Source organism: Jaculus jaculus, chromosome 8, assembly GCF_020740685.1.
Source record: "Jaculus jaculus isolate mJacJac1 chromosome 8, mJacJac1.mat.Y.cur, whole genome shotgun sequence".
NCBI lineage: Eukaryota > Metazoa > Chordata > Mammalia > Rodentia > Dipodidae > Jaculus > Jaculus jaculus.
In genome coordinates this window covers 117,566,022-117,572,093 of record NC_059109.1, presented here as the reverse complement: position 1 = coordinate 117,572,093, position 6,072 = coordinate 117,566,022, and positions in this window count along the sequence as shown.

The following is a 6,072-nucleotide window of genomic DNA, read 5'->3' as shown; positions in this document are numbered from 1 at the left end:
CCAGGCCTCCACCCGCTCTGGGCCTGATGGATGGGCTACACGGGCCCCCCCTGACCTGTGTGTGTACCGTTATCTGCTCAGCCAAGGGAAGCTGTTCATCACGCCGACAGCTTGGCGAGGCGCACCTGCTGGGTCTGCGTCAGCCAGAGCCACCAGTAAGCATCCTGGGAGGAAAGAGGAGTAGAGCCACCAGGAGAAGGGCACGGCAGTGGCATACAGAGAGGAAAGCCAAGGACCCAGGGACAGGAGCATCCGCAGGTCCAGAACTCACCTTAAGGGAGGTGCTGAATTCTGGGACAGTGCGTGGCTTCTGCTCCTGAGGGCACCACGGGGAAGCTGTGTAACTGTGGGCCAGTCGCCCAAGTGCTCAGACCTATCACGTGAGATCAAGTTTTCCCAGAATGTGAGGGGTCACTTTTTGGCTCCACAGCCAGTCACTAAGTCACGTCACTTCTGCCGTAGTCCCATGCATTTCTTGTCACTCTCTCCACTGTGACCCCGCCCCCCCCATGGTTCAGGCCATCACCATCCCTCGCCTGGATGTTCTTCTGCCCCCCCCACTTCCTTTCCTGATCCTCTCTACCCCATTCTCCACATTGACAGCTCAGAGGGGGCAAGTTATTAGCACATGGTCACTCAGCACATCTGTACTGCCACCAGGAAGAGAAGCCAAGTATTGTGCCCAGAATTTAGTCCCTCAGCACCAGAGGGGCCGTTACTCCATGATCAGATTGCATTATCCTCTGCTTAACCTTCCAATGGCTTTCTGTTATGCTTTGTAACAGTCCAGACCCCTCGCCTGAGCAATGGAGAATCTGACCTCCCCTCCTCCCCCATCTACCGTCATCACACAGCTGCTCACCAGCACCCCAAGTTCCAGCCCCACGGCCACGCACTTCTCGTCTCCTGGCCCTGGCACCTGTGCCTCTCCCCTGGGAGCTCAGTCTCTCTCAGGCCATTGTGTGACTGGCCAGTTGCCTCTCAGCCACAGATCTCAGCTCGATGGGCATCTCCTCAGAAAGGCTTGCCAGCCTGAAATAACAGCTCACTCTGCCCCAACATCCAGATCCCGCCGGCTTCTCCACACTCAGCACAACCCAAGGTGATGTTGTCTGTTACTTGTCTGTTGCTGGTGGCTTTTCTGTCTGACTCCCAGTAGGATGGACACTTCCACATGTCCCAGAGTTTTATCTTAGCACTGTCCCCCTGAAGGCTTCCCCACAACGGAGGCAGATGGCTCTTCCACCTCAGTACCTTTGCACCAACGCATCCTCTCCTGGAACCCTCTTCCCTTCTCCTTTGCCAGCTCAGCTCCCATTCACCATCGACTCTGAGAAAGACTGTGTTTTCCAAAGACGTTCATAGCAGTGTCCCCCATCTTGCTTATGATTTTCATGAAGATGGCCATAAGGCTCCTCCCAGGGAAGGCGGAACCAATATCCCCTCCTCTAGATATGGGGCAGGCTATGACTTCCTGTGTCCATAAGGTGCAGTGAAAATGACATTAGGACCTGATTTCTCGGGGGGGGGGGTGTTGAGGATACTGCACCCTGTGAGCCCATGGCCAGTCTGAGGGTACCATGCTGTGGTGGTCCCAGGAAGCCTCTGAGGAGGGATCAATGGAAGCCCATGAGGCTGTGAAGAGGGGAGCCCTGCAGAGGCTCTGGCCCACCGCCATCTGACGGATCCTCACCACACCTGGCAACAGAGAGATTCGTGACCAATTCAGGAACCGGGAGCAGCAGCCACAGAATACAGCTTGTGGTTTTGAGCAGCCAAGTTCATTTTGTGTGTGAGCAAACAGGGATCCCAAGCCAGTGCTCCACCAGGCGTCACCCTGTCTGGTGCCCCAGGAGCCGAAGGCGAGCTCCCTCCCTCTCTCCCCTCTCCCTCCCTGACTCTCTCCTTCCGAAATAGTCACACTCTCTTCTCCAGGGCCCAGCTCCATCAGTGAACGGTGTGTGGTACATCACTCGGGGAATACCACTGATCCAGTGATTTCACTTTTATTACACCTGCCCCCCTAATGACTGCTTTGCTCTCTCCCTTTTGCAAACAAGACACAGAAGCCCAGAGCTGTCCAGCCCTTGTGTAAAGCCATCCAACAGAGTAGGAGCCCAGCCGGATTCTCCCCGTCTCCAGCGCAGCGTTCTTCTCCCAACAGGGAGAGAGGGATGGACACTCTGGCCTGGGACCCTGGAAGTGGATTGTGAGAAAGATCGCAATGGCCTTCAGTTTCATCTTTTGTTTCATCTTGGAGGAAGAGGCTCAGAGAGGGGACACCCCCCCATTACTTCAGGTCACGTGGATTATCAGTGTTCAAGCTGGGACAATACTCCAAGCCCCCTTTCCAGAGCTCTGGCTGCATCCTCCAAGCTTCCTTGAGCCTGTGCCCAAAGCAGGGACTCCAAGAGGCAAGGAGACAGCAGAAGTGAACTCTCCCTGCACAGAGAAGAGAACTCACGCTGCTATGTACAAAGCAGAGGAGACAAAATGAGCAACTATTTATGGAAACCGGTTGTGCCCAAGAAGCCCACAGTCCTGTCTCAGTGGAAGATAGTACTATCTAACCCCACCATTCTCAAGAGGGCCCTGCGGCCCAGAACAGCTACACAACCCACCCAAGAGGCCAGGCCGCGCTTGCCAGGGCAGGATTTGCATGCAGGCCTGTCTCCAGGATACCTTCTCGTGTGTGGGACTGCCTCACCAGAGATAAGACCACTCAAACTAGGGCTGGGGGACGCCTGTGTGGCAGCAGTAGACGAAGCAGTTTGGTTTCCAAAAACCGAGCAGGTGTGGGACTGAGCAAGTGGGGGTCGGATGTGGCAAAAGTTGGGGCCTGGGTGTCCTTGCAGCCGCACCCCCATCCAATCACTTTCCCCCACACCTCCCGCCTAGCCTGAACACGGCCCAGGAAATAAATGAGTCTGTTTATGAAGCCCATCATGTTGCCAGCAAAACAAGGCACTCCACGGAGCAGCTCGCCGCCTCTAATGGGACATTATTTATGTCATTTTCCTCTAGGCGCCGGAGCCATTACCGCCTGGGATGGTGCTCCGTCACCCTCCACTCCCCCAGTGATGTTCCAATGTCACGCTGAAGGATGTGCGCCTCGGCATCCTGGGGAGCATCCGGCTGCCAGCCCCAGTCTTGGGGAGGAAGGAGCTGGTGGTGAGGTCGCCTCCTTCCTGCCAGTCAGGACCCCTGCCCCTGTGCCAGGGGAGCCTACTCTTCAGAGTTGCTTTCACGCCAGCAGTCTGCCAGCGGCTGGGAATCCTCGGTGCCCCCCCCCCCGCCCCGTTGACCCACAGAAAGTCCAGTATCTCCAGTAGGGTCACTGAGGCCTTAGGACTCAGAAGGGGGAAGGGGATCCTGCTTTGCATGCCTCAGGAAGACCACCAATCAGTCACCATCCTGCCCTCGGGTACTTCCTGCAACACACGGGGGGGGGGGGGGTGTCCCCAGCTCATGAGTCTCGCAGAGCCTCAGCTCCTGCAGCACTTTGTAAAGTGTCCCTCACAACCTCATGTGTTTGCGAATGAGCTTTATATTTGCCCCACACCTGGTGGCAATGTGGGAGGTGGAGCCTTGCTGGAGGAGGGCTGTCCCTGGGGATGGATCTTGAGAGGTTTATTAGCCCAGCCCCAAGCCCAGAGCTCTACTTCATGGAGCAATGTGTGACAGGATCCTGTTCGGGCCATGCTTTCCCCACCGGGATGGAGATTCCCCTCCAGACTATAAGCCAAAATAAACTCTTTCCTCCCATAGCTGCCTTTGGTTGGATGTCTTGTCCCAGCTCTAAAGAGCTAGTGATGGGGCTGGAGAGATGGTTTAGCAGTTAAGCGCTTGCCTGTGAAGCCTAAGGACCCTGGTTCGAGGCTCGATTCCCCAGGACCCACGTTAGCCAGATGCACAAGGGGTCTCAGGCGTCTCTCTCTGTCTGCCTCTTTCTCTCTCTCTTTCTGTCTATCGCTCTCAAATAAGTAAATGAAAATAAAGAGATAGTGATGGTCCAGAGCCCTGGGTGGCTGTGAGTGCTCAGTAAATAGCAAGAATGTCCATCTGCCTCTGCCTCAGAGCCACCTCGCTCGAATTGGGCACTGGCATACTGGTATGGACAGTTTTCAAGGCCCAAGACATGTCATCCTTTTGGGTTGTTTTTTTTTTGTTGTTGTTGTTTGTTTTGGTTTTTCAAGGTAGGGTCTCACTCAAGCTCAGGCTGACCTGGAATTCACTATGTAGTCTCAGGCTGGCCTCGAACTCATGGCGATCCTCCTATCTCTGCCTCCTGAGCGCTGGGATTAAAGGTGTGTGCCACCACACCCATCCTGGGTTTGTTTGTTTTGTTTCTCAAGATAGGGTCTCCCTCTAGCCCAGGCTGACTTGGAATTCACTGTGTAGTCTCAGGCTGGCCTCGAACTCACAGCCCTGGTCTTCTCATTCTTACCACAACCTTGCTTTGTGGGATTATTTCCATCTCACATGCTGCTCTACTGTATTTTTTTTTCTTTTTATATTTTCAATTTTAGTTTTTTTTTATTTCCTTTTACGTTATTAGTGAATTTTTTATTATTTATTTCTGTGTATGTAGGCAGGTGCCTTAACCATGGAGCCGTTTCTCAGCCCATGTATGTGTACAGGTGTATAATGTACGGAAGGGGCCCCGTGTACCACGGCGTGCATGTGGAGGTCCAAGGACAACCTCATGTGTTTCTCCTCTCCTCCCATCTTCTTTGAGGCAGGGTCTCCCTCACTGGTTTTGCTGCTGCTGCCTGTGAGTTTCCATATTCTTCTGGCTCTGCCGCCTGGTGCTGTAGGCGTGTTGAGATTCCAGACGTGCGCGCCACTTTGCATCCCGCATCCGGCTTTACGTGGGCTCTGAGGATGATGGAACTTGGGTTGACAGGCTTGCAAGCAGGCACATTTAACTTTTAACCCCTGAGCAAGCAAAAGCCCTGTCGTTGGATGTTTCTGAGACGGGGTCTTATATAGCCCGGGCTGGCCTTGATCTCACTATGTAGCTGAGGATGGCCCTGAACTTCCGATCATCCTGCCTCTGCCTCCTGAGTGCTAGGGTTACAGATGTGGGCCCATCACACCCAGTTGACGAGGCTCTGGGAATTAAACCCAGGGCTTCATGCATGCTAGGCACACGCTCTACCAACCGAGATGCAGCTTCAGACCCTGTCTTGCTCTCTAACAAATGCATCAAAGACTATGAATTTCCCTCTCGTTACTATTTTATCTGCACGCCACACTCTTGGATACAACACACTCTCATTTTCTCATTGTCTCTAAGTGGAACATATTTGATTGTTTTATAAATAAGAAAACAGAGGGCCAGGGAAGATGGTTCAGCAATTAAAGGCACTTGCCTGCTAAGCCTCCTGGCCTGGGTCTGATTTCCCAGTACTCATGTAAAACCCGAGACTCAGGGGACAACTCTCCAAGGTCACGGAGTATGGAGTTTGCCCAGGCACGTGACTGCAGCCAGCCAGCATAGTTCCTGTGTGGGGGCTTCGCTGTGAGACCCCCTGGGGAGGGCCTTTACATTTCACTGACTCAACAGGACTGGAACAGATGGGTCATTTATTGGCACTGCTGTATTGTGAATGAATTGCAGTGGGTGATTGTAATTGTAGGACAACTCAGAGGCTAAATCCATTCCACACTCTTCTCAGCTGCCTAAGCACTGGGCACTGGAGCATAGCAAGGAGAGACCTGGGTGGCTGCCCACACGAGGGCTGCTGGAACAGACAGACAGACAGCAAAAATTAGCAAATTAAATATTAAGTGTGTCAGATGGTGAAGAAGGGAGGAGGAGCAGCCAGACATGGTGGCTCAGACCTATAATCCCAGCACTTGGGAGGCTGAGACAAGAGGATCACAAGTTTGAGGCCTGGGGGCACTACAGCGTGAGTTCAAGAACCGCTGGGTAAAACTCTGGCTCAACATTTTACAAAAAGAGTTGGGGCAAAGCCTGCTGACCTGAGTTCAGTCCTGCCCAGCACCCACATAAAGGCAGATGCAAAGTGTCTGTGGTCATAAGGCATCTATGACAACAGGAGGCAG